We start from the raw sequence: 27,061 nt of genomic DNA on the forward strand, positions 1-27,061 counted from the left end.
GGTCGGCTTAACAAGGGTGTTAGAGCATGCCAATTAGCTAGCAATCTGAAATAAACAGTGGTTACAGAGAGAGGGAGCTTATATCGGCAAAGTTAATAACATTCTTAATGGGACTTCTTGGTATGGTGGCTCAAGATGCTGTGAGAAAGCAAGATGTGGAACACACTATATTCAAAAGATCATAAGTCAATTCCCAGAGCTGCTAGTCAAGGATTTTGTGAAAATTGCAAATAGGGAAGCAGCAATTTTTCTGGTTGTTGATAGGCAGGGCAAAGGAGATTGAGGCAGGAGAGAATTAAGCCTTCTGTGGGGGAAGGGGAAAAAAACAAGGACAGGGTTAGGATGTCAAGTGGTGGTGGTTAAATTCCATACAGTACAAGGAATGGCTCTTGCTGCAATCCACAGACCAATTATAAGCCAGCTACACAGCAGGCATTAAAAGACACAGGTACTGTGTGACATACACTGTGGAGCATGATAATTGCAGGCTGGCTAATGACTATTAAGAGTACATTTCTTTCAATTTCACAGTGAAGCCACAGAAACTGAGCTCCTGAAAATACTGGCCCCATTCAGCTAAAGTTAATTGCAACTAACCTGGCTCAATGGGGCTAAATTTTAAGTTTTCCGGGAAGCCACTTTAGACCAGCTCTGATTTTTTGACATTCCAGCTCAGTGTTGTCTACTTTAACTGGTAGTCACTCTCCAGCCATAGTTTTCCATGTCACATCCTACATGAGATGTGTAACCACTCCAAACGAAAGGAAGGGAGATGCTGGGAACCCTCAACACTCAAAGCTCTTTCACAGAGCTATTACCCATCCCCAACCATGATCCATTGTTTTGTTGGTTTTAAGGACATATACTTTTAAGTTTGCTTGGCTTTTAAAAAGTATCACCTTTCTGGAGGAAAAACTTCTGCATGGTCTGCTGAAGCTCAGAAGCCAGAGGTGGATCAGGGTACAGCTCCTCTTGCAAACTTCTGCAGTTACCATTCATAGTCTTCTCTCTCTACACTATTAACTGCCCTCAGTTTCCATTTCATCTACTTGAAATACACTGATTTTTTTTTTTTTTGCCAAATGCTGTAAAAATGCAATACTTCAAAATTGAAAATGTTCTTTAAAAATAAATATAATTAGTATATTATGACTACAAAATTTGAATTCCCCTTGAAGAGTATTTGAATTTGCTTGAGCAGCACCTTCCTCAACACGAAAAGCCCTTTTCTACCATAGGCAACATATATGGCAGAAAGGGAGGCAGGAGAACACAAATGAGGTTCATTTCCCATTAATCATCCCAACATTAATATTGTTTGTTATGTTTCCAGCAGCACCATTCATCTTAAGCTATCATAACACACTTCAGAATTCAACATTTTCTACATGTGAAACATCAGCTCATTAAGCTGTAGTTTTACTTACTTGTAGTGCAACCGTGCCAAGAAGAACTCAAGTGCTTAAAATGATTAGCTGATTAAACATTAACAAAACATAACAAAAATGGCCAATATTATTATAAGCACCACCAGTTAATGACACATTTAAATCAACAGACAAAAAAATGTCTAACTTTCTGTCTGTTGTTTTAAGCGGGGACGAACAGAGCAGTAATTCTACTTTTCCTGCATAACTTTGCATAATTAATAGTTTTTTCCCCGTGCAATGTATTGTTTGAAATATTTTTTTGTTTCAACAGCTGTTTTCATTAAATTGTAAAGCTCTTTGTGTCTAATCCTTTGAGCAGCACTATTGATAGCAAGAATGCTCTGAAGCTAGCTTTAGAGGAAGCGAGTTCCTGCCAAGCTGGAAAGCAGTCATGAAGTTACTTGAGAAATAAGGCCTTCAGTGGTAGTGGTTGTGTAGCTAATCCATTAGTCTTTTATAAGGACACTGCTCTGCACCCTTATGGCTAAATTGACCCAACAACCAATCAATGCTTTTATTTGCTGAGTGGCTGTCCCTGAAAGGTCTTACTGCGGGTTCCAAGCAGTAATCAAAGCTTCCATCAGTACTAGGGCACTGATGACAAAAATGGCCAAACTTTCAATGAGGTTGGCTCGATTCCAGTCACACCATTTTGAAGATACAAAGAGGCTGTGTTGTGCTGTGGAATTCATTTTCTTGTTTACTTCCTACAGAAACAAGAGCATAATCAGCACTCAGTGCATCGGATCAGACCGCTGAGTTGTTGACAGAAGCTCAGAGAGGCTTGCCAGCTTTCCACATGAAACACAGGCTTTCTTCTAATACACCCCCTACCGTCTGTCTCTCTGCCAATTGTAGCACATCAGAGCGACCATTGAGATAATGACCGTGAAGTCTCATGATACACTTTGATGAAGTGTAACATTTTTAAGGGATTTTTGTCTGTGCCAAAGCGATAGAGACAGCTGACTAAAAATCACCCCATCAAAATCAAGGCTGATGAACAGCAGGCAAAGACATGTGTTTCCACAGAGAAGAGGGAGATCAAGTGACTCTTTGCACCACGTATTCTTTCCTCTTTAAAAAAGAAAAACACTTTGCTGCTTCATAAACACATGCCAATTCATCAGTAATACAGACACACAAAATGATTATGTCATTCCTCATCAGAAAACTTTTTTCAGCAAGAATAGATTCTTGGATAGGTGTTGTAAATTAACTGCACTGTTATAAATACTACTTTTATGTCAAAGTGGAATCTATGACAAGAAATAGGTTTGCCTAAACTCCATTTTATTTTGACATAAGACCTTTCCATGAGACAATACTATGTAGTATCTATGGAGGAGGAGACTGGGATAATGAGCACTTTTTCTGCCCTGTTCAGTCAAAGGTCTGAAGACAGCCCAACTAAATGCATGACTGGGGAACATGTCTTTTGCTCAGTTTCCAAATGCACAGAAGGCCCTACAAACATACAATTCATACACACATAGGCTTTCTATCCACATCACAGTCCCAAGGCTTCTCAGGCTTCTCTGTGGCTGCCGAGATAACATAGCACTGGTCTTGAAAGACCTACATTGGCTCCCAGGATGTTTCTGAGCACAATTCAAAGTGTTGGTACTGACCTTTAAAGCCCTAAACGGCCTCAGTCCAGTATACCTGAAGGAGCGTCTCCACCCCCATCGTTCTGCCCGGACACTGAGGTCCAGTGCTGAGGGCCTTCTGGCGGTTCCCTCGCTGCGAGAAGCCAAGTTACAGGGAACCAGGCAGAGGGCCTTCTCAGTAGTGGCACCCACCCTGTGGAATGCCCTCCCACCACATGTCAAAGAAAAAAACAACTACCAGACTTTTAGAAGACATCTGAAGGAAGCCCTGTTTAGGGAAGCTTTTAATATTTGACGGACTATTGTATTTTAATATTTTCTTGGAAGTCACCCAGAGTGGCTGGGAAACCCAGTCAGATGGGCGGGGTATAAATAATATATTATTATTATTATTATTATTATTATTATTATTATTATTATTATCATCATTATCATTATTATACCAAATCCCATACACATTAACTGCATGCATGTAATTAACCTCATGCCTAGTTTGGTTGCCTGGAAATGCTTTTCCCTAAACAAGCCATATACAAGGCACATCTGTTGAAGGTGCAGGAGTTCTGTCATCTTTTTCACCCGACCAACTTAATCTGGAAGGACCTGTGCAGTTAATATTTCAAATTGCTTTTCCATAAAAGCAATGCCTTGCAGCACACTTAAAATATTGTGAACAGGTGGCAGGACTGTGCCAAACTCTCAGTGACTGAGAGCCAATTCTGGCCTTCCATCTTAGCTGAAGTTAAGAGGTCCAGTGGCATGAACCATAGTTGCAGTCAATGCTGCTCATTTTTATGTATTTGAGTTAGTTAGAGCATTCATACTAATAACAATAAATACAACCGTAGTTATATAAATGCAGCATTTAAAGCAGCTGTGGAGATTATAAGAAGCTTAAAGCTCAGGCAGATTAAAAGGCCTGGAGAAAAAAACTATTTACCTGGCACCAAAATGACACCATCGTACAGTAGGTGACAGCTCAGTCTCCATAGCTGAACCAGCACAAATAAAAAGATTCTGTCTCCTATAGCTACATATTTCACCTCACTCAGGAGGCTCCTTAGATAAGGACTCACAAAGAATGTAAGAAAATACCAGAGGCTTATGTGGTGGAGCAACTTGTTGCCTATAGTGATCAACCAGATGCATATGGGAAGCCCAGAGGCAGATGCTGTTGCTGTCCAGAAGCCCTGCATCCTGAGGCAGACTTGCCTTTTATCAGCCTGTAGCCCCATGTCTTGTAGCCATCGATAGTCATACCATCCATGGATTTTTCTAACTCCACTTCAAAGCCCTCTAAGTTGGTGGACGTTGTCACATCATCTGGTGGAAAATTTCATAGTGCAGTACGCACATTTAACTCATGAGCATTCAGCTTTACATACTTGGCAAAGTAATATTTTAAAATTAAAAGGGGGCAGAAAGGGGCAGGCGTTTGGGGAAAAGGCTTTGGCAATCCCACCCACCATTGCACCCAATGTGTTTTGACTATACACGATTTTGGCTTTAGCCTAAATCCCCGGAAAGTAATCCCTGCCTAAATTGCAGGTCTAGTGTATTTCAAAAAGCAACTATGCTTCCATTAAGATTTCATGGCCTGGTTAGTATTTCTGGAGAGAGGCTGTGCTTCAAGTACAGTGGTACCTCGCAAGACGAATGCCTCGAAAGACAAAAAACTCGCAAAACGAAAGAGTTTTTCGTTTTTTGAGTTGCTTCGCAAGACAGATTTCCCTATGGGCTTGCTTCGCAAGATGGAAATGTCTTGCAAGTTTGTTTCCTTTGTCTTGCAAGTTTGTTTCCTTTTTCTTAAAACCGTGCATTCACTTCGAGGAGCAACTCATAGCACGCGGTGTGGTAGCCTTTTTTGAGGTTTTTGAAGACTTTGGTGATTTTTGGAGCTTTTCCAAAGTCCGTGCTTCGCAAGACGAAAAAATCGCAAGACGAAAAAACTCACGGAACGAATTAATTTCGTCTTGCGAGGCACCACTGTACCTGTTCCCAATATATCAAGGTCCTTAGAGGTCAAAAGATTAAATGGACTGGGAACAGTAATGATGGTGCAACTCTGGTGAGTTACGTTCTTATCACCCAGTCCCATTCAGCAGCTTTGCAGCATATTCTGAACTAACAAAATTTCTGGCCTGTTTTCAAAGGCTGCTACAGTGCATCACAGGATGAGAAAAACTGTTTAGCATTGACCACCATTAAGGCCAGTGCTGATATAACTTCTCAAAGTTAAGGCAGGAGGAGGGAATTGACTCACAGCACACTCCAGATCTCTTAACTATGGTTAAGAGGGAGCCAGCATTATGTCGGCACCAGCTCTGCCTCACAAGACGTTTTTGAAACAACCCCAAGTGTTTCTCAAAAACACTTGTCAAACAGCAAGAAACAGCCAAGCCTGCTGAACATATGAAGTAGCTCTGGATCTACAGGCAGAAGGAGACTCTTCCTCATGTTTAGTTTAAACCTCTCTCTCTGTTGCCTTTTGGCCATCTTTACTGAATAAGATGATAAGAACAATTATCTGCATGGAATGCTGCAATTGCATTAATTTCCATCAGTCTTCTGCAGCTTGGTGCCCTCCTCATATTGTTGGACTACAACTCCCATCATCACTGACAATTGGCTATCCCAGCTGGGGGAAATGGATATTGTTCAATGTATCTGGAGGGCATCAGGTTGGGGGAGCCTGTTTTCCTTGTCAGCCTACCTCCCACTTGCCAACTAAAGCAATGAGGTCATTTCGAAGAAGAAAAGTATGTAATTTCCCCAGAAGAACAGCAGTCACTGTTAATTTGTTTATATTAATTCTTTCCAGTGCAGTCAATTTTTAAATGGCACATTCCCTAGACACAAAACTAGCTGCTATTGAGACCAAAATATGCAAACTCCCCAGATAGCTAAACAAAATCAGAGCTGGCTAAAAATTGTCCTGGTGGTATGTCAAAAGAGAGATGGGGAGGGACAAAATTAGCCACAAAGGTTTGCACACCTGGATTTTCTTATAGCAAAGACTATGTTTCCTAATGCTTGAAACAACTGTCTAGTATTGTATAAGCATTCTGTAATTTCCTTCCTTTTCTAGGCAGCATGTACTTGGATTGGTGTACTGAAGAATGACAAATGAGCAGTGGTTAAGCACAGCCAAGGCCAAATGATTCAATATTTTCCTGGCTTAATGGCTAATGAGATAATAATTCCTCAAGCTTTTTGTTAAGTTAGCCATTTAATTTTGTTTATGAACATGAATCTATAAATTAGCAGTAGCAGAAATTCAAATTTTAAAAATGGCTATGAGGTGAGAGACCTTGGAATTCTATGAGCATTGTGCATATTTTAAACTTATGGATCCCAAGCAGAGGATAATATGAACAAGGACTGTACTATGCCAAACTTGCATGATCAATCATCCATGCTTTAATCAGATGACAGAGTGTCACTGTTTGGTCCAACATACTTAAGAAGGTTCTGAAAGTTATCAAGTGACAAGAAACAAGCAATTGTCTAAATCTGAGCGCCCCTTTAATCTCAAGGCCCTGGATCAAAATGGCCCTCCTGACTCCTGATTTTTCCCATGCAGCCTGCTTTATATATGGGGTTGACTGACACATGGAAGAACTGGTTTGTACATAGACAGATCAAGCAACAGCTAGCAGACATTACTGAGACTGTGGCAGCATATTCTCTGCTAACTATCTCAAGATGTGTTGTGCAATCAGTTCCGTATTCCCAGAATGTTCCTGTATATTGGAGGAAGGATATTGTGAAAGGAACAAACGACTAATGCACATGTATGTGTCTAGGCCATCAGATTGAAAGTACATAGGGTGTTACTATCCTGGTCGCAATTGTCTCCAACATTGTCCTGAACCTCTATTTATACATAACAGAACCAGGACATAGTCTAACTTCTGTGTAAGGTCTGTGAAAACAAATCAGAATCAATGCAGAGTTTGTTGGAGGAACCCTTGAAGTATTTTCACAATTTGCTCCCATGCTCATCGAGAAAAGAAGAAAGAAGAGGCAGATCCCCCCCCCCCTTAACCTGTGGACTAGAGCTCAGCAATTCATTTAGTTCTTTGCCAGAGATTCAGATTTCTCTGGGTCTGAAAATCATGACTTGGTTCTCATTTGTTTTACCTTGTTGCTTTGAAATATGTCTTTCTCACTCAGACCAAACATCCAGATTTAGTTTCTCCTCTAATATTGCCTCAAGAGCCACACACTTCTTTGAGAGGGGATACTGGGCCTTGAAAGAGTTTTGTAAGAGATTTATTGGGAAAGATTAGGTGGCAGCCAGCATCTGCAAATAATGATTTAGAGCACTGCAGCTCCTTAGACCACCAGTCAACTGTTCCTGCTGCCATTTAAAATTTAGTGCATTGGAAGGAGAAGCTTGAACCAAGACTGCAGCTAGAGTGGTAGTATTTTATAGAAAGAGACTTCATATCTAAATAATTCTCGTGTGCTCTAAATGAAATTGTTATTCTGAGAATTCAATTAGACCTGACATAACTCTGTAAAACTCAATACCTCTCAGCAAGTTCTCTTAAATCCAACTCCTTGTGGAAAGTAGAAGTCTCATGTAAAACGTGCACATAGCTCCAGGAAAGGGAATAAAAGCCATTCAGAACCCAGAGCAAAATTACTTCTGTCAAGATTAAATTAGTCACAGGAGTATAGATATATTTTTTAAATTATTTTGTTATTTTTTTTTCCTCTGCCATGTGAATTCGTTCATCATTAAGTGTACATTATTTAACAAATTTAAATAACCGGTGGTTATTACTGTGTGAGCTTTTTACTGGTGGGTAAGTGACATTTTGGTTTCCAGACAGAGAAAACAGAACAAAAAGCAGAATGAAGTCAATTTTTAAAAAATGAATTAGAACAGTTCATTACCTCTGTCCCAGAAAAACTGATATGCATGAAGATATTAGACTTTCTTTCCCCCAAAATCTGTTTCTTCAGTAGCCATGGGGCCAGTTCCTCCCAAAAGTAATCATCAGCCCCAGTCACCATAGCCAATGGGAAGGGATGATGTAGTCCACAACTTTTGAAGAGCACAACACTCGTTACGCTTGATGCAGAACTAAGAATGAGATTGGTTATGATGACATAGCGTGTTCTCCTTCAGGGAGAGCACGTGTTGCCGTGGGGTCTACTGAGCCACCCCCTTTGTTGCTGGGTACGTTCTCCAAGATGGCCAGGGGGCATTGATTGGATTGCCGAGTTGCTGGGGGAAAAGTTATGTTGCAATTTTGGTGGGAGGGGTAAAAGGCTTAAATACTCTGCACGCAGCCTTGTACTTTCTCTTTTGCTGCGTGCAACGGATCACCCGCCCACACGCCCTAGAGGAAGGGGTTGTTGCGTTGACCTTGCTATGCCTGTCATGGGGTCGTCTGCCTTTGAGCAGGGGCCTGGTAGGATTTTTTCCACCTGACAAATTGTCTGGCTGGGTGGTTTTTGCCTACTGCGTAGCAAATCGTCACAACTTGTAAGGTTGTGGTTAGGCATTGGTTATAAATCTGGTGGAGGAGGGGTTAGGATAGGCTGGGCCTGCCCCTCCATGGTTGCTGCGGAAAGGGAATTCCGTTAAAGGAATCCTGGGGCTTACCATCTTTTCGTCCAATCCCTGGAATCGGACTAGGGCCGGCAAGCCTTCGGGGAGCAGGTGGGTGAGAGTTGAGGGTCTGTGTCTCAGCTCCAATTCTTCCCCGACTTGCTTTCCCCTGCACTGTCTTTCGGTGGTGTCCGGAAGTCAGTTCTGTCCCCAGGCGGGGGGACAGATAGTCTTAACCAATGCCTAAACAACCACTCATGGTTTGTATTTTAATAAAGTTGTGGCCAAAATCATGCCAAAAATCTTAAACAAAAATTACGTGTCCGTTGTGAGTTATTTTGGGGGGTGGATTGGGGACCTCGACACGCAACTCCTCTCACCCCTTGCAGAAAGGGGCAAAAGTTCCCCAATCTCTGCATCACTTTCCATTTTACATGATGCGTACATCTTCTCCCCATTGAAAAGCCAAAATTGGTGGATTTGTCCATCCCTACCAGGGAGTAAGGGACACAGGTGGCACTGTGGTCTAAACCACTGAACCACTTGGGCTTGCCAATCAGAAGGTCGGCAGTTCAAATCCCCATGATGGTGTGAGCTTCCGTTGCTCGGTCCCTGCTCCTGCCAACCTAGCAGTTCGAAAGGACGCCAAATACTGCAAGTAGATAAACAGGTACTGCTCTGCTGGGAAGGTAAATGCCGTTTCCGTGCGCTGCTCTGGTTTCGGTGTTCCATTGCACCAGAAGCAGCTTAGTCATGCTGGTCACATGACCCGGGAAAACCGTTTGCAGACAAACGCCAGCTCCCTCGGCCTTTAAAGCGAGATGAGCGCTGCAACTCCAGAGTTGTTTGCGACTGGAATTAACTGTCAGGGGTCCTTTACCTTTTTTTTTTTACCTTTTACCAGGGAGTAAACCCCACTGAACTCAAGGGAACTTACTTCTGAATAGATATGTGTAGGATCTACAAAAAATGGCATTTAGGAATCTTCTAATAAATTAATGCCTTTGACTTCTGACAGATTGCAAGAGTGCCACAAATAATCTTTGTTCAGCCTGGCACGTTCAGCACTCTAGATCAGCAATAAAGTTTATCCAAGTTTAAAAGGCACACTTCTGAATACATCAGTAGAATGTGTGCTTTTATTTAAAATGCATCTCTGGATTATTTGTGGAGCATAGGAATTCGTTCATTTTTACTTTTTCCCCAAAATATAGTCCAGCCCCCCCACAAGGTCTGAGGGACAGTGGACCAGCCCCCTGCTGAAAAAGTTTGCTGACCCCTGCCCTAGCAGGTTGATATGGGGGGAAATGATCCGTAAGAACTGAGTGCCAAATCACAAATGGCTTTAAAAGTTAAAACCAGCACATTGAATTTATTTATTTATTTCATTATTTAAATTTATATACTGCCATTCATCCAAGGATCACAGGGTGGTTAACAACTTCAAAAGACAAAAATACATAATATAGTAACAGACCAAAACAACAAATCCCCTACACAGTTTAAAATGCCAAATGTCACTTATCTGTTGATCCAGTCACAAACACTGTTAAATGAGAATTATGACTTGACAATGCCATACTGCAAGCTGCTCCCTGAATACATCTATAATACAGTGGCGTAGCGTGGGTTGTCAGCACCCCACAAGGCAAGTAATTTGCGCCCCCTAACCCGTGGATTTACGCCCCCTAACCCTAACCCCCAGATGTTGCGCCCGGTGCGGCCGGCCCCCCCTGCACCCCCCACGCTACGCCACTGCTATAATAAGACTATTTTTACAGACTACCTTTGGAAAGTTTGCATGTCTGTAGGTCTCTTCTATTCCTCTCTTTTTATCAGCTTTTTAATCTAACCCATACCTGAATATTTCAACAGAATGATGTTATATTTCTGCAAGCCATCTGTCTTACAGGCACTAACTCAGTGAAATCATGTCTTCTGAGCACAAGCATATTTAAATAAAGGGAACTGCTCCATCTAGAGTTACATCTTGCACACAAAAACTACATAACGTGCATAATTAATAACTATACTGTATTTAATATTTTCTGCAAGCCTGCTTTTCTAAGCGTCTGACATACAGGACCTGTAATCATTGAAAAAATAAAGCAAAACCAGGTCATACAACAGCAGACTAGAAAAACACTGAGAAAATAAAGCAATCTTGCCCTGCTGTAGGAAATTTTGTATTCAGTGAGAAATATTTATTTTCGTCTCATTCGGGTAAAGTTTTATTGTTTACTACTACTGTTTTTCATGTGACACCTTCTAGAAGTTGGCTAGTTCTGGGCTAGAGTATTGGGCTTGGCAGCAGACATGATGAGGTCAGAGTCAGACCCTCCAAGTGTCCCTATTTTCCAGGGATGTCCCTGATTCAGAGAAGCCGTCCCCGTTTCTGATTTGATCCCGGAATGTCCCGCTTTTCCTTAGGATGTCCCTATTTTCATTGGAGAAATGTTGGAGTGTTATGGAGTCACCCAACCCACCAAGCCGTCTGAAGGCAATCCTGTATAGGGAAGGTTTTTAATGTTCAGTGTTTCATTATTTTTTATATATATGTTGGAAGCTGCCCAGAGTAAAATGTGTGGGGTATAAATAGTGAAATTATTATTATGGAATGGGACGTCCCTATTTTCGCCAGAGAAATGTTGGGTGGTATGTAAGGTAGCATGACACAAAAAAGAAAATTATTTGGAGGGATAAAGCAAACAAGAAAACATAGGCACTATTTCTTTGAGAGTTTTTGCAAAGACCTGCTGGAATTGATAGATTTCAAGGGGAGAAGCCAAACGGTACTGGTTTTTCAGTAGAGGGGAGGGAAAGAGAGAGATGGTCTTGCAATCTCAACTTGCTCCATCCCCTATAGCCTGTAGACGATTTTGTGGCCTGGCTTCCATCAGCTTCCCTCCAGTTATACACCTGCCACTTTCTGGATTCCTTAACTGTTCAGTTAAGGGTAAAGACTGCAATGTGGGTAAATGACTGCAGTTATCAGCTGTTCTAAACTACCATGAAAATAATTGGGAAGGGTGCATGTGATTTGCTCAGGGATGGCCCTCCAGATGTTGTTGGAATCTATCTCCCATCAGCCCCAGCCAACATAGCCAATGATCAGGGGAGTTGTAGTCCAATCAACAACAGGAAATCTGCGGCTTCCTCACCGCTGCACTAACACTTTTAATCATACCAATGAATGAGTACACTTACAAAAGAGTGGTAAAACATAGTGGGAAGAAACAGCATTCCCCAAACATGGGTTCAAGAGGGAGGAGTAGCAGACACTTGCTATTCCTGTATCTCACCTGAAGATGCTTACACTTATGTCACTGGGTATGCCTGGCTCCAACTTAAGTGAGATGCTATCATATAAATATTTTTCCCAAACAATGGCCTTGTATTTAGGTCCCTTGTGAACTGTGCTTTGACTTCTAATACTGTCTGCACTACTCATTCAAACGCAGCTTCTTTCAGTGAGACAATACTCAGAAATACATAATGCAAGCTCTACTAATCTCAAACAGATCTTGCACTGGTTTCAGCACATGCCCACAACATCTGGAGCTGAGAAATGTAGGAATTCCAGGTCACAAAAACAATACAGAGGTTCCATGTTCAAACTCCCACAATACCACTGATGTGCTCTAAAACCCCAATGGAAAATTCAAAAGTTTGAAGTTACAGAAGATTCTCAAAATGCATGTTTGCATTTATTCCATTTATTTCCTGTACTTTATGGTGTAGTAAAGTGGAGTGCTGTACTTAAATAGCAGATATTCATTTTAAAAGATTTTGTTTACCAGCAGAATCTATTAAGTATCTTGCAAAAGCAACAAGGCTTATATTCTCATACTGCTCTGAAAAGAATCTCACGTATAACTGATTGAATATCTTTTAATACTTGCATTTTTCCTACCAATTAACAAACCATTTACAAAACCTTATTTGGCACCATGAGCTCAATCTTCTGCTAAAATGCTAGCTTTTTCATTTGGAGTTTTGGGCACATGTTTCAACGAAGTGAATGCGAGATGAATCAAATATACCAGCCCTAGGCAAATTGGGGTCCAACTATGGGCACAGAGAAACATCAACAACATCCCTGGAGCCAGAGTTTTCTGCTGCCATCTTGTTGTTCCCTTGGGGTGCATATCACAAGAGCCACTGTTGTTAGAGCAGGCATAGGCAAACTCGGCCCTCCAGCTGTTTTGGGACTACAACTCCCATCATCCCTGACCACTGGTCCTGTTAGCTAGGGATGATGGGAGTTGTAGTCCCAAAACATCTGGAGGGCCGAGTTTGCCTATGCCCGGTTAGAGTGTTGGACTAGGGCCTGAGTGCAGTGACAGTCTCTCTACTTGTGATTCCCAGCAGCTGAGACTGGGCAGCCTTTCAAACAGAGGGAAGGCAACAGGGACATCCTAAAAAGGAAGCTTGAATTGCCAGTCCTATTTGCACCTCAGATAGGCCTGTGGCACATGTAAATCTAGCTCCCATCACTAATAGCCAGTGACCCTTCTAACTTTCCATTAATATATTTGTTGCTCTTTGCAAGTACTGAGATTTGGTTTCATTTTCCTGGCTGACACCCACTTTCCCTGAAAACCATTCAGTACTTGGGGGTTTGACAGACATATAAAGATAAGAATTCCTGCACAGGAAACGACTCGTTATCAGACCTTCTGCCTTTCAACTGTTTCTTAATTCAATACTCCCACTATGTCACTGTTTCATGCAATCTCTTTACTCTCCATAAAAATGTCTACCTGTCTATTACATTCATTTATACAATTTGCAATGATAGGTTTAATTTACTCCAGATGTTGGCTGTGCTTTCAGGAAAATAGCTATGCCTTCAGATCCTTGTTTTCTCATAATTATGTGCCATTGTATCACAGTTCCATAACGATGTCTACTCGCAGTTTGTTTATCCAGTCAGCAGCTCGGAGGTTGCTGGGTTTTCTTCTTCTTAAATCACACAAAGGTTTTCTTATTTAAGCATTAAGGACTTTGCCTCCAGTTCATTTTATATCAATGTTGTTTAGCAACAATATCTAAAAATGGAAGCAACTAGTTATCCGATGCTGGGAGAAAAGCAAGAGAAGACAGCTATTCCTCAATGTCCATATAAGACATCCAATGAGGTTTAATATTTGATGGTGGTATTTTATTTAAAAAGCAAAGTCAGTTGTGAGGGTCCATCAGGAGGAGAAGAAAGTTCACAGTTGGGCAGCCAGAATGTCACAGAAGACTGGGCAAGCTTCTGAGTTCTCCAGAGCACTTTTGACAGACCAGAGAACCAAGAAGTATGATTTAGGCCAAGATCATAGAATCATAGAATCATAGAGTTGGAAGAGACCCCAAGGGCCATCGAGTCCAACCCCCTGCCAAGCAGGAAACACCATCAGAGCACTCCTGACATATGGTTGTCAAGCCTCTGCTTAAAGACCTCCAAAGAAGGAGACTCCACCACACTCCTTGGCAGCAAATTCCACTGCCGAACAGCTCTTACTGTCAGGAAGTTCTTCCTAATGTTTAGGTGGAATCTTCTTTCTTGTAGTTTGGAGCCATTGCTCCGTGTCCGCTTCTCTGGAGCAGCAGAAAACAACCTTTCTCCCTCCTCTATGATATGTAGTATCTGCTAAGTGCTTCAGGCATCAGATTATGCAAAATTAGGCTGGTTGTTGTAGCCGTTAAGGTTGAAGGGCCATAGCTCAGTGGCAGAACAACTGCTTTGTATGCAGGAGGTTCAATCCTCAGCATCTCCAGGTAGGCCAGGAGGCCCTATCTGAAACCCTGGAGAACCGCTATCAGTCCATGTGGGCAATACCAAGCTACATGGACCAATGGTCTGGTTCAGTATAAAGCAACTTCCTATATTCCCATTTAAACTAAGTTGTAAGATGAACTAACTGCAGGCTGAGTTAGTCGCTGCTAGGTGCTGTAGGCATCAGGTTACAGCAAGGATTCAAAGATAGGGAAGCAATGGTTGATCCCCTTTCTTGAAAACATGACTGTTGCTGTTACCCAGATCTGTCTTATATTAATAGTCATTTGGGATGGAGCCATTATTAAAGAAGCAAGATGTAAGGAATCACAATTTGTCTTAGAAGAGAGTTCCTACAGGTATTTGTAAAACATATTTGGAGTATTATTTTTTCTCATGGATTTTAGTCCATGGCTGCTGTGATTTTGAAGATGAAACTCTGCAACAGGAACTACTCACTTGATTGACAAGGGATTTTTTCCCCTAATCAACAACCAGCTTTTTCTTTCTGCTGTTAACTTGTTGAACCTCAATAGCTTATTCTTCGGCCTACTTAGCAGACACCTGTTACAAACAAGAATGTAAGTGAAGCCTCAGCCCACCAAGTCTCAAATCTTGCCTTTAACAGTGTGAACTTACAGTTGCTCTCTAGAGAAAATGTATAGCTGCATCAGGCATTCTGAAATTACTCCATAAATCACACCAGGTCCTGCCACTCACTTGTAGCTTCCAACAGGCTAGGGTTTCATGGCACTCTCAGCAAGAGGCTGTTTCCTTCCCTTCTTAGTCATGTGCTACTATTGATATTTTTGTCTTACTGTTATTAATCCTCTGTGAATTTGGAGAACATCTTGAACTCCAGATGAGGAGCCAATGGCCACTAGCCTTTTGGGAGAAACCATTCCTCTCTTCATGAAAGTGAATGACAACTCCCTGAGTAATCAAGCGAGAAGTTGTATTCACACTGTCAGCAATGTGACACCGGCTAGGAGGAAAAGCGAGACTTATGGGTACAGTAACTGCTTCGCCTCACAACCATTGGACCTTAAGAGTACTGTTTCTATAACCTTGGCAGAGGCATCAAACGCCTCTGTGCACGTCAACTGTGCGTAAAGTTCTAGACTTAAATAAATGTCATAATTTCCATGGGCAGTAAATCATGCTCTGGTTATATTTTCAGCAATGCAGTACAGTTGTGGACCAAAAGTATACATATAGCCTTTCCCTATTTTATTAGCAATGTGTCATATGTTTAGTAGAAAGAACACTCTTGCTTTTGAAGTTTCCCCATACTCCTCTTGCATGAAACGCTCACGTTCACGAGAGCAATCCCTGAAATAAATGGGTTATCTGCTGAACCAGTACGTTTAGTCTGATTATTCCAGGGATTCCCAAACTGTATGCTGGAGTTGAAGTGTGCCTTGAATAATTGAGATGCCCTCTTGGCTACACTCACCTTCTATGCCTTTTGGAATGGATAAGACCCTTGTGGCACTGATCTAACTCATACTGATAAATGGTTAGTAACATCATCCCAAGGGCAGGAGGAAGCTTACCCCAGAATTCTCAATCCAGCTAAGAAGTTCTGAAGAATCACCATTTCCCAGAACATATGAGCCCATCCATCCTTGATTCCTCACTGTCTGTGCATAAGGGACAGTGAGACACGGAAGCAAAGAAAACACATTTGCTCCATATTCAAGAATGACCCCTGCCCATTGTTTTGGAAGCTAACTTTTCTAGCTAAAATTTTGTATTAATTATTATAATTAATTACTATCTTTATTTATATCCCACCTTTGCCCCAGAACTGGGATTCCAGGCGGCTCACAAAAAATTAAAAGAAACATAGATAAAACACAAAAAGCTAAAAAGTATATAAAAGATAATAGTTTAAAAGTAATTAAACTCAAATTAAAATGATGCATTTAAAAATAAGTTTGTAAAATTAGTAAACAAATTCAGTATAAACAAAAGCACAGCACTAGTAAAATCCCTTTTCTTATAAATAGTCAGTTCCCCAAAGGCCACTGGAATAAAATGGTCTTCACGTGCCAACAGAAGGACAAGGAGAGAGCTAGTCTAGGAAGAGAGTTACAAGTCTGGGAACAGCCACTGAGTAGGTCCTCTCCTGCTCCAGGTTGATGGACTATATGGAATTGACGGAAAGGACTGGCAGAATCCGAAACCAGGGAGAGGAGTTGATGGAAGAAGATTGGAAAACTTAAAGTTTATATATAGAAATATCGCAAAATTAATGAGTGATAGAAAAATGATGGATTGATATTTTATGGACTTAGCAGAAATGTTATAAGGAGTTAAACACATACAAGCATTTTAGTTTTAATGTTAAAACAAGGTTAAAGGGGGGGGGAGAAAAAAAATGGTGAAAGGAGGGAAAGTAAAGTTACATTATATTGAGATAAATTACAGAACGAAAATTGGGAAAGATGGAAAGGATTTGCTGAAATAGATAATTGAATTAGAATACAAAAAAGGGAGGTGTGAGGAGGTGAAGGAAACAAGCGAATGAAAAATAAGTTGGGAAGATTAGTTGTGTTGTTTTTTTTCTCTCTTTCTCTTGTTGTGATGTGTTGTTTTGTTTTTGTTTGGTGTTATTGTTTTTACTTTTGCTTTTTGTAACCCTTGAATATTTTAATAAATATTATTTTTTTAAGAAAAAAGAAAGAGAGAGAAGGTCCTCTCCTGCATTCTCACCAAACAGACATGTGAGGTTGGCAGGACTGAGAGAAGGATGTCCCGCAAAGATCTCAAAGCCAGGTAGGTTTGTACTGACTGGACTTTGTCCATCACTTTTCCACTGCACCAGTCATGGACTATTGTGGGTGGAGTACACTTCACACTAGCAGACCTTTTATTGCTCCCTCCCCGCCATGAATACACTATTTTGCAGTTTTCCAGCACTCTGTGTATGCATGACACAGGATTGCGCCATCAGGCGCCACTGGATTCCCTCTATTACTTGGTGCCTGCAAAGAACATTGCACAGCGGAGAAAGGTCTATCATTGATACAAGGAATCCTATCCAAAGCTAACTATGGAAAACCCAGTGTGCCTACTAATCTACCCAAAACTTTTAAAAACAATATCTGGCTATGGATGGAACTGAATGGCCAGGAAAGTGTAAGTATTGATTTGAAAAAGTCTCCCAGTGGTTTAGTCCTTGTAATCATTGGGAATGTATTTTAGGAGCCAAACAGCTACAAACTCCAGCAGGCAAAATACGATTGGAAACAAATTGTCAGCTATTGTTTCAGTCACCCATTGACCATTATCACTTTTGATATTCATTAAAGTTATGTGTGAAGAAAATGATGGCTCAATTCTGTTTGGTGGCTTCAGAGGAGCAAGCAGGCTGCAGCTGAGTTAACAGCAGGCTGCAGAACTGTGCTTAGCTGTCAAACAGACTTAGCTTCATTTCATATTTATTGGCTAGCCAGTGAGCTAGCCAAAGCAGTGAGATGGATTTTTTTTAAAATAATGAAATCAATTGTACAGCAGGAGGATGAAAGCTCCCCCCGCAATGCCATCTGAGCGCTGCACATCACTGGGAACTGTAATGTCCAGCCTAATGATGTTATGGTGGACTCAAAAGCTTGGTCACTATTTTGTGGCATTTTGTATGGTCATAATGAAGGGACTTGGGGGGTTTCAAAATAGAAGTTTAGCCATTTGAGTGCTAATGTAACGGCTCCTTCCCATAGGAGCCAACCCAGGCACTTCAGTCATCATCCGAGACCCTTCTCTGTGTCCCATTTCCCAAAGAAGTGTAGATGGTGGAGACTAAATGGACTTTCTCTGTAATGGCGCCCTATCTTTAGAACACTTTGCCCAGGGAGGCACACTTGACACCGATTTTACTATCATTTCAGCACCAGAGAAAAACATTTCTATTGCCTAATAATGCTCATGGGAAAGTTTGGTCATCTTTTTGCTACAGTTACTCAATCCAAACTTTTGTTGTTGCAGTTTTACTGATATTAACTATTTAAAATATGGTTTTATTATGTTTTACTGCATTACTTATATTTTTGGAGGGCTGAATTTGGCCTCAGGGCCTGAGATGCCCCATCCCTGATCGCAAGCTCTCCATTAATTTCAAAAGGAGAGTTTAGCTAACACCTCCTCTTTTAGAGGTCAAACATAATGCCATTATACTTAATTTAAAATATTTATAGACCACCTTTCAGAGTAAAATTCTCACAAGGTGGCTTACATAACAGCAGCTGTTTAGGGTGGCAGCTTCAAAAAAAGGATAAACAGAATAGAATCAAAAATATAATACAGTGCTTCCAAGCCACCCATGATACTAATACTGTGTGTGTGTTTGTGTGTACTGACCTCAGAGTCCTTTGCAGATTCCAGCAGATCCCTGCTCCTCTTCAGCAATGCTTAAGGATGGGGAAGACATTTGTTTGGTTCACATTTTAATGCAAATGCACCAACTCTCCCTCCCCAGACCAATATGCAAACCAAAACACAGCAATTCTTCAAAATAGGCACGTGCACTTCTATGAGATTCTCCAGCTAAAAGTTATTAAAATATCTAGATTAAGACGTACACACATATTAGTGAAATTAATGTATAAAAATGCTTTATATTAGGAGAAATCGCTGGTGGATCTGTGCCTAGAAAAATGTATATATTAGCCAAACGTTTTGCAAAAACCAGTATGAATTTTCCTGCAGGTTTTTTTTAAAAAAAATTGTAAACTGATGAGCCACACTGAAAAATGAAAGAATGAAAAGAACTAAAAAGAACTGAAAGATTCATCCATACCTAGCCATGCACCCAGTGCACCATTGCATTGACAGTGTTCTGCTGCTATAATGGTTCTGCTGCCATTTCACGCCTCTGAATCAGTAGTAACAGAATGTCTGTGAACATCCTCAGTAGGTCAGTGCTGTGCAGGAACACCAGATTGGCTCCATCAGTGCATCTTCCTTGCAGCAATCTCCCTGCCATTTTGATCTATGCAGCAGTGACCCACCTTCCAGGATACTAGCATAGTGACTCCACTCCACTAGTGAGTTGCTTCTGAGGCTACCATTATGTTTCTCCACTGCTGTCAAGCTTAGTAGCAATCTTATGCCCAACCAGCAAACAACTCTCCCGGATACAACTGCTCTATTAATAGAAAATGATATTACAGAATCGTAGATGCAAACCTGTGCTCTTCTTCTGATCTATGAGACCCAAGGAAAGTCCTGTTGGCCGTGAATTCTCAACTGTAGATAAGCTCTCACCATGTGCCATGGAGCAAAAAGGAAACAGAGCCGCCTTGGTTTGCAAACACCAGACATTTAAGACAAATACTGCCATTTCAGGCCAAACACTCGTCACATATGTTTCCTTTAGAGGACAAAAGTCAAGGGTTAGAGGAACTTTCAGGGGCTGGCATACACAGTGAGAAAGAGCAGAGATGGCAAAGACTCAGCTATATGAAAATGGAAAAGCAACCAAGTACTTAGTTACTCAGTAATTGCCATCAACCATGTGCCCTTCAGATGTTCTGGACTATGACTCCCATCAGTCGCAACTGGCACAGTTGTGATGGCTGGGGCTGATGGGAGTTGTGGTCCAACATCTTTAGGTTGGTGAATGCTGGCTTAAATTGAAAGGGGAAGGGTTAGAAGGGTCTTAACCTTCTAAAGGTTAAGATGCGGGAGGCGGGTGGCGCTGTGGGTAAAACCTCAGCGCCTAGGACTTGCCGATCGCATGGTCGGCGGTTTGAATCCCCGCGGCAGGGTGCGCTCCCGTCGTTCGGTCCCAGCGCCTGCCAACCTAGCAGTTCGAAAGCACCCCTGGGTGCAAGTAGATAAATAGGGACCGCTTACCAGCGGGAAGGTAAACGGCGTTCCGTGTGCTGCGCTGGCTCGCCAGATGCAGCTTGTCACGCTGGCCACGTGACCCGGAAGTGTCTGCGGACAGCGCTGGCTCCCGGCCTATAGAGTGAGATGAGCGCACAACCCTAGAGTCTGGCAAAACTGGCCCGTACGGGCAGGGGTACCTTTACCTTTACCTTTAACCTTCTAAAAAATAGTAGCTAAGGGATCAGCAAAATGCAAGAAGGCCAGGCCCTCTCTCGTTGCCATTCAAGCCTGAAACACATCGTATAACACACACTAACTGCTGTAACCTTTTTACTCAGTAGAATCCCCGCAATTCTCTTCTCTCTCTTGACATGCAAACAATATGAAGGCAAAGACTTCTCTGACAGCTGGTGCCTCCCAGACTCAGAATATTTCAAGATGCACTGATTTTTCGATACATAGCTGTTTGAAATCTTGAGGCTAAACACAAGCACTTGCTTGTTATTTTGCCTCTCATTTCAGTTGTTCTCATCTTATTTGTTGTTGTTGTTTTAAATAATATTTATTAAGATTTTGGAAATTACAAAAAGAAAAAAGGAAAAGTTAGACATAGAAAAACAGAAACAAAAACAAAAACACTACATAAAACATTAAATTAACAAAACAAAACTGAAACAATTAAAAATACTTCCAATATTTTCGATCATAACTTTCATACACATGTTTCATTGACTTCCTCAACGCCTCCCTTTTTGTATTCCACTTCAATTAACTATTTCAGCAAGTCCTTTCCATCTTCATCTATTTTCTGTCTTAGTTAATTTTAACATATTGTAACCTAATTTTTCCCCTTTTAATGCATTAACAATCTATCTATACCTAGTTCCTTCTAACATTTCTGCCAAAGCCATATAACTTTATTCCACCTTTTTTCTAAAGCTCCTTAATTTTACAGTATTTCTGTAAATAATCTTTAAATTTTTTCCAATCTTCCTCCACCAACTCTTCTCCCTGGTCTCGGATTCTGCCAGTCATTTCCGCCAATTCCATATAGTCCATCCACTTCATCTGCCATTCTTCCCGGGTGGGTAAATCTTGTGTCTTCCAGTACCTCGCGATGAGTATTCTTGCTGCTGTTGTCGCATACATAAAGTTCTATCCTTCTTTGGCACCAATTGGCCGACCACGCCCAGGAGAAAGGCCTCTGGTTTCTCATCTTAATCAATTAGCCTCCTGATAGTGGGGGCAAATAGTGATTGAGCATTTGCAGGTGTCTGCATGCCTTCATCCAACATTTAGCTATTAGCCATCTGACCCACTTGGCAAGGTAAGTTATACCCTGGCAAAACAGAATACATTGGTACCTCTGGATGCGAACGGGATCCGTTCTGGAGCCCCATTCACATCCTGAAGCGAACATAAGATGCAACTGCACATCTGGGCATGCACGGGTCGCGTTTCGCCACTTCCACGCATGCGCATGATGTCATTTTGAGCATCTGCGCATGCACAAGCGGTGAAACCCAGAAGTAATGCACTCCGTTACTTCTGGGTCACTGCGGAGCGCAATCCGAAAATATTTAAGCTGAAGTATATTCATCCCAAGGTATGACTATAATCTATACTTTTTTAGTCTGCTTAACTGCAGACACAAGAACTCAGAACTTTGCACTCACAGAAAACTGGGCCTGGGAAGGAACAACTTTGAGACACACTATGGAACAGTTGTTTGGTTCAGTAGCAATAAACAGCAATAGTGCTTTACTGTAGTTGTTGCATGAAGACTTTGATCAGTAAAGCTGTACAATGTCATTATGTAAAGAAAGAAAGAGAAAGAAGGAAGGATCATGAACAGGTCATACAGTAGCTGGTGCTCTTATATATCCAAATACACAAACCTAGAATACATTTTTCTATTTATTTAAGGAGCTGCCCCTTATTCCAGAACAGGGAGCTCTGAAATCAATCTTGTGATTTCTCTCCTTTTTTCCTGGAGTTCTGTGGTCCATCAATGCATTTAGATGAACAAAACAAGAGTGCCAGCTCAGGATTTCTTAACAGATAAGACATAAATTATCTGTTTTAAATGATTCCCAAGAATGGCTTGCTGGATCATATCAATGTCATCCGAGTCAAGAATTTGTAGAAAAATCCAAGCAACCGGCAGATGCTGGATTACTAGTCACCGATTTACCATGAGTCTAACATTTCCACACCACTGTTCCTTAACATCATAATGTTGTGAACTATAATGAAAGCATTTTGTTTCCAAACACACTACAGCTTCATGAGGTTGTAGACATGTTGGCTGTGACCCAGGCTTTGCAAGGACAGACTTTCTCCTGCTTTCTGGCTGCAGGTTCTTGACCATGGTGGCTGGTGCCCGCTGAGACTGGCAGGGCAGAAGGCAGAGAGACCAATGGTGGGTGGAGCCAGAACCAATGATAGGCAGAGCCACCTCCCAACTGGTTGTAAGTAAGAAGGCAGACATGTGGGGACTGGCTGAGGGCAGGCTGAGGTTGGTGCACACTGCCCCATTTGCCCTTATGAACCAGCCCCCACTGGTTCTTGTCCATTGGAGGCTGCTTTCTCAAGCTCTTGAGATAGCCTGTCAGTTAGGCTTATTTTGGTCAGCAATGACTCAAAAACTCAATTGCATATGCTCAACAAATTGTGTGGCCCTCTTGATCAGAGGCTTTGCCCTCACCATATCCTGTATATTTGAAACTGTGGTCTGGCAACTATACATTTGGCATTGGTAGCTTCTTAGATGAATGAGGAGTGTAGCCTGTTAAAATGCACTTTCCTTGCATATGCATAAAAAAAGAAATTGGAATTAGGTCCACATTTCCAATGACTGCCAACACATTCTGTGGATTAATTCCCACTAAACCTAATTGTTGGGCTGTTTCAAACTCATCTAGCACCATTCACACAAAGTACAATACCAGAACCTTTGCCAAGACCCTTTCAAATTTGGGCCATTCCCCAAAAAATATCTATTGTGGTGCCTTGGACAGCAAAGTATATCCAACATCCATCCCCCTGAGCTATTTTGGCTTATTTTGTTTGGCTTGGCAAGGCTAAAGTATAAATCATGAATCAGGAGAAAACTTGCCAATCTGTATTTGGAGGAAACCATAATGGTAGGCAGTAAAACTTGTTGTTTGTCACTGCTCGTTCACTGAAAATGAATTTGTTCCTATGGTAACTGGTATTCCCATGTCCAATAGGATTAAGGTGCTGATGCAACATGACAATTAAGGACGTGAACAATGTTAAGGACATAAAACCAAGTGTGTATGTTACAGGATGGGACATAAAAAAGAAGATGTTATTACAATAATGGGAGACAAAGTAGACACCTTAATATTTTCTCTGTAAAAGTAGCAGCGACTGGTATACTCAAAATTTGTTCCCTAGGAAGATCAAGAATACATTTTACTTGGCCTGTCAACATACAGAACATTGTTTCAAAATGATGACAACTGACTGCCCCTTTGCATAATAACAGCCAAGTTATTTTAGGACAGCTTTCCCCAGTCTGGTGTTCTTCCCAACCACCTGGTGTTTCTGGACTATGACTGACATCAATCCTGACCAATGGCAATGTTGGGTGGGAATAATGGGGACCTGGGAGTCCAAAATATATGGAGCATTCCAGGTGGAGAAAGACTGTTCAAAGCAGAGTTCCTGCAACTCATTTCATGTCACTTATGAAACAATTGTTGACAAGATGCAGTTTTCAGGTGGTGTTGTGCACATTAGTAATGAGATCCCTATTAAAAGACTTTAAACATTTCTCACTTTCAGTTGCGCCAATGGTAAAAAGCAGGCCTAGGTAAGCACGGCCACCGCAGGCATGAATTGGCAACGTGTTTAGTCACACTTTTTCAAGAGAGTGCCATTTTGGCACTACAGATATGTTGCTGCCTTGTCAAGGACTGCCTTGAGTGTGGGGTGGTGGTAACACCATCTACAATGGTACCTTGGGTTGCAAACACTTCAGGTTACAGATGCTTCAGGTTACAGACTCCCCTAACCCAGAAATAGTACCTCGAGTTAAGAACTTTGCTTCAGGATGAGAACAGAAATTGTGTGGTGGCGGCGGGAGGCCTCATTAGCTAAAGTGGCCCTTCAGGTTAAGAACAGTTTCAGGTTAAGAATGGACCTTCAGAACGAATTAAGTTCTTAATCTGAGGTACCACTGTATAAGATCTCTTTAAGATTCTACATATGTGGAAATTAGGAAAGGAACCGGCTCACATTTCCATGCTTTTAAAAAGGTGATTTACACATGCACATGCCCTTCACACCCAATGCAAAACACATAGACATTGTACTCGGGTATCTTTGTGGCGTGAGAAACTGCCCACAATCTCTGGAAAACTCATTAAAATGGTTGCTTATGTTCCTCTCCAACTAAAAAGGAAAACTCTGTTTACTGCCAAGATTAGGTTGTTAGAAATTTCAGTGGATTTCTTCTTCCTCCTCCTGCTTTTGATTACTCGTACGTTTTTGTAGTGTAAAAGTAAATTGCAGTAACTGCATAAATTCAAGGAGCTTTTCGTTTGGAGCACTGAAATTTTATCACAGGCCATTTACCTTCCTATCATCATTCCTGTATATGGAAATGGTTGAAAAAGATACAGTATGTTAATGAATCCTGCCAACTTTCAGCTCTTCTCTTTGTTTGTCCCAGCCTTCTCTATGCCAGCTTTACAATCACCTCCTGCCAGATTTGAGCTTTGAAAATTAACATATTTTGTATATGACATATGTTTGAAATTAGCAGGAAATGCAGCCAAGAGCTAGAAATTAACCACAAAAAAGTTTTTATCAAACATTTGGGAGACAGAAAAGAATTTTGTTGGCTTCAAACATTAGGACACACTATTGTCTATTAAATTAATTCAATATGTATCACTTAGAAACTGACAGCATAATGTTGCTTGCCTGCCCGCCTGCATCTGTTCCTCTATTTAAGATAAAATTATACATTTGTGTGCATGAGAGCTCTCTGTGGGTGTAAACACACACACACACACACACACCATGCCTGGTGCATCTTTTCCATTTCTCTAATGACATGTGCCACATCTTAGGAACTGTCTCTGCTTGGTATAAAGTCATTTTGCAATGGTGATTCAGGTCTTGCTACCCATCATGGTTGCTTCATTCATGAGGCAAGCTGAGACAATTGTCTTCAGTGGTGGGTGTGGGAGAGAGTGGTGATTTGAGCCTTCCACCTCCTTGCCTGAGATTTGTCCACTGATCTTCATGGTATTCAATTCATAGTTCATAATCAAATTTCCAAATGAATGTTAATGCTAAGCCTACACTATTGACAATGGGGAGAAAATAAGTGCCAAGTGGAAAGGATTTTTGTTTTTCTCTAAAACGAATATTAAAATGCAACATCCTTTTTAATAATATTGGGGGTGAGGGTGCAAACCCCTTACTCACCCAGACTTGGAAGACGGGAACTGAAATATACTCAGAGTCGCAAAGTGATTTCATGCTCTTTATTCAGCTCATAGTGGTGAGGAGGAATGAATGTCCCCTCAAAGTATCTGCTTTATATACATTATTTACACAATGGGCTGCACATGATTGGCTAATTCCGGAATTCTACTGTAAGCCAATCAGGTTGTGGATTCACTTCAATCTGGAGCATGACTGGGTGGTTCCTGCCAACCAATCATACTGCTGCATTGTTCTAGGACCAATCAGACTGCTGCATTCTGAATCCTATTGTTCTAGGACCAATCAGACTGCTGCCTTTTGGATCCTATTGTTCTAGGACCAATCAGACTGCTGCAGTTTGGATCCTATTTGACTCAGTACATAACACCCCTCCCCTCTAAGTTCCAGTCCTGCCCGGGAGGTCGCATTCATAGTCCTCAAGGTACGCTGGCGGCCTACGTGTGCGTTGCGGCCTGGGGTGTTCCCTGGTCCGGGGTTCAGGTTCTGGCTCGTGTTCCAAGGATGCTGGCTGTGATGGGGCTGTTTGGTCTGGCGCAACCGGCTCGCTCAGTCGTGGTTCTGGTTCCGGTGTCCTTTCAGCCTCACGGGTCCTCTCTGTATTTACTGATTCTGCCTCTCCTGCTGGCCCCTGCTGCTCTATGGGCCTCACTGCCCCACTGTTCCCTTGGGACTCCTCTGACCTGTCCTCCTCCTCCTGGTTTTCTCCCGGGAATCGTCGGCGTATCTGGTCGCAGTGGCGGCGCCAGCATTGCCCCCCATCTGTTAGCACCTCGTACGACACGGGGCCAGTGACCCTGGTGACTGTGGCGGGTACCCATGCAGGGCCTGCCCCAAAATTCTTTGCGTACACTGGGTCCTGGGCCTCGAAGGTCCGGGGGTTCCTGCCTTCCCCCACCACTACCTCATCCTGAGCTCTATCGGGGTGAAGGCGGTCCAATCTGATTGCAAGGCGCCGACCCATTAGTAGTTCAGCGGGGCTCCTGCCAGTTGTTGAGCTGGGGGTGCTGTGCTGTGCTAGAAGGAATGTGGCAAGGCGGTACTCCCAATCCCCTTGCGTCATGCGGCGAAGGGTTTCCTTGGTGGTCCGCACCATGCGTTCTGCTTGGCCATTGGTGGCAGGGTGGAATGGCGCCGAACGGATGTGGCGGATGGCGTTCTGCGCTGTGAAGGTTTGGAATTCTCCTGACGTAAATGCAGTCCCGTTGTCTGAGACGAGAGTGTCAGGGAGCCCGTGGGTAGCAAACAGCCTGCGTAGTACCCGGATGGCTGCGGACGTAGAAGTGGACGGTACCAGTGCGACTTCCAGCCATTTGGTGTAGGAGTCCACCACTATGAAGAATGTTTTCCCCTGAAAGGGGCCAGCGAAGTC

General features: G+C 42.1%; 1 long non-coding RNA gene across 1 annotated transcript in view; it reads left to right on the forward strand.

Annotated features, from left to right (window-relative positions):
• Positions 1–27,061, forward strand: part of LOC307227095 — a 684,774-nt gene that overhangs the window by 509,310 nt on the left and 148,403 nt on the right. The window contains exon 2 of the long non-coding RNA XR_013843804.1: positions 4,832–5,034. This is a non-coding gene — a long non-coding RNA (uncharacterized lncRNA). The remainder of the gene's footprint in view (positions 1–4,831; positions 5,035–27,061) is intronic.

The sequence above is a fragment of the Podarcis cretensis genome (assembly GCF_951804945.1).
Source record: "Podarcis cretensis genome assembly, chromosome: 11".
Classification (NCBI taxonomy): Eukaryota; Metazoa; Chordata; class Lepidosauria; order Squamata; family Lacertidae; genus Podarcis; species Podarcis cretensis.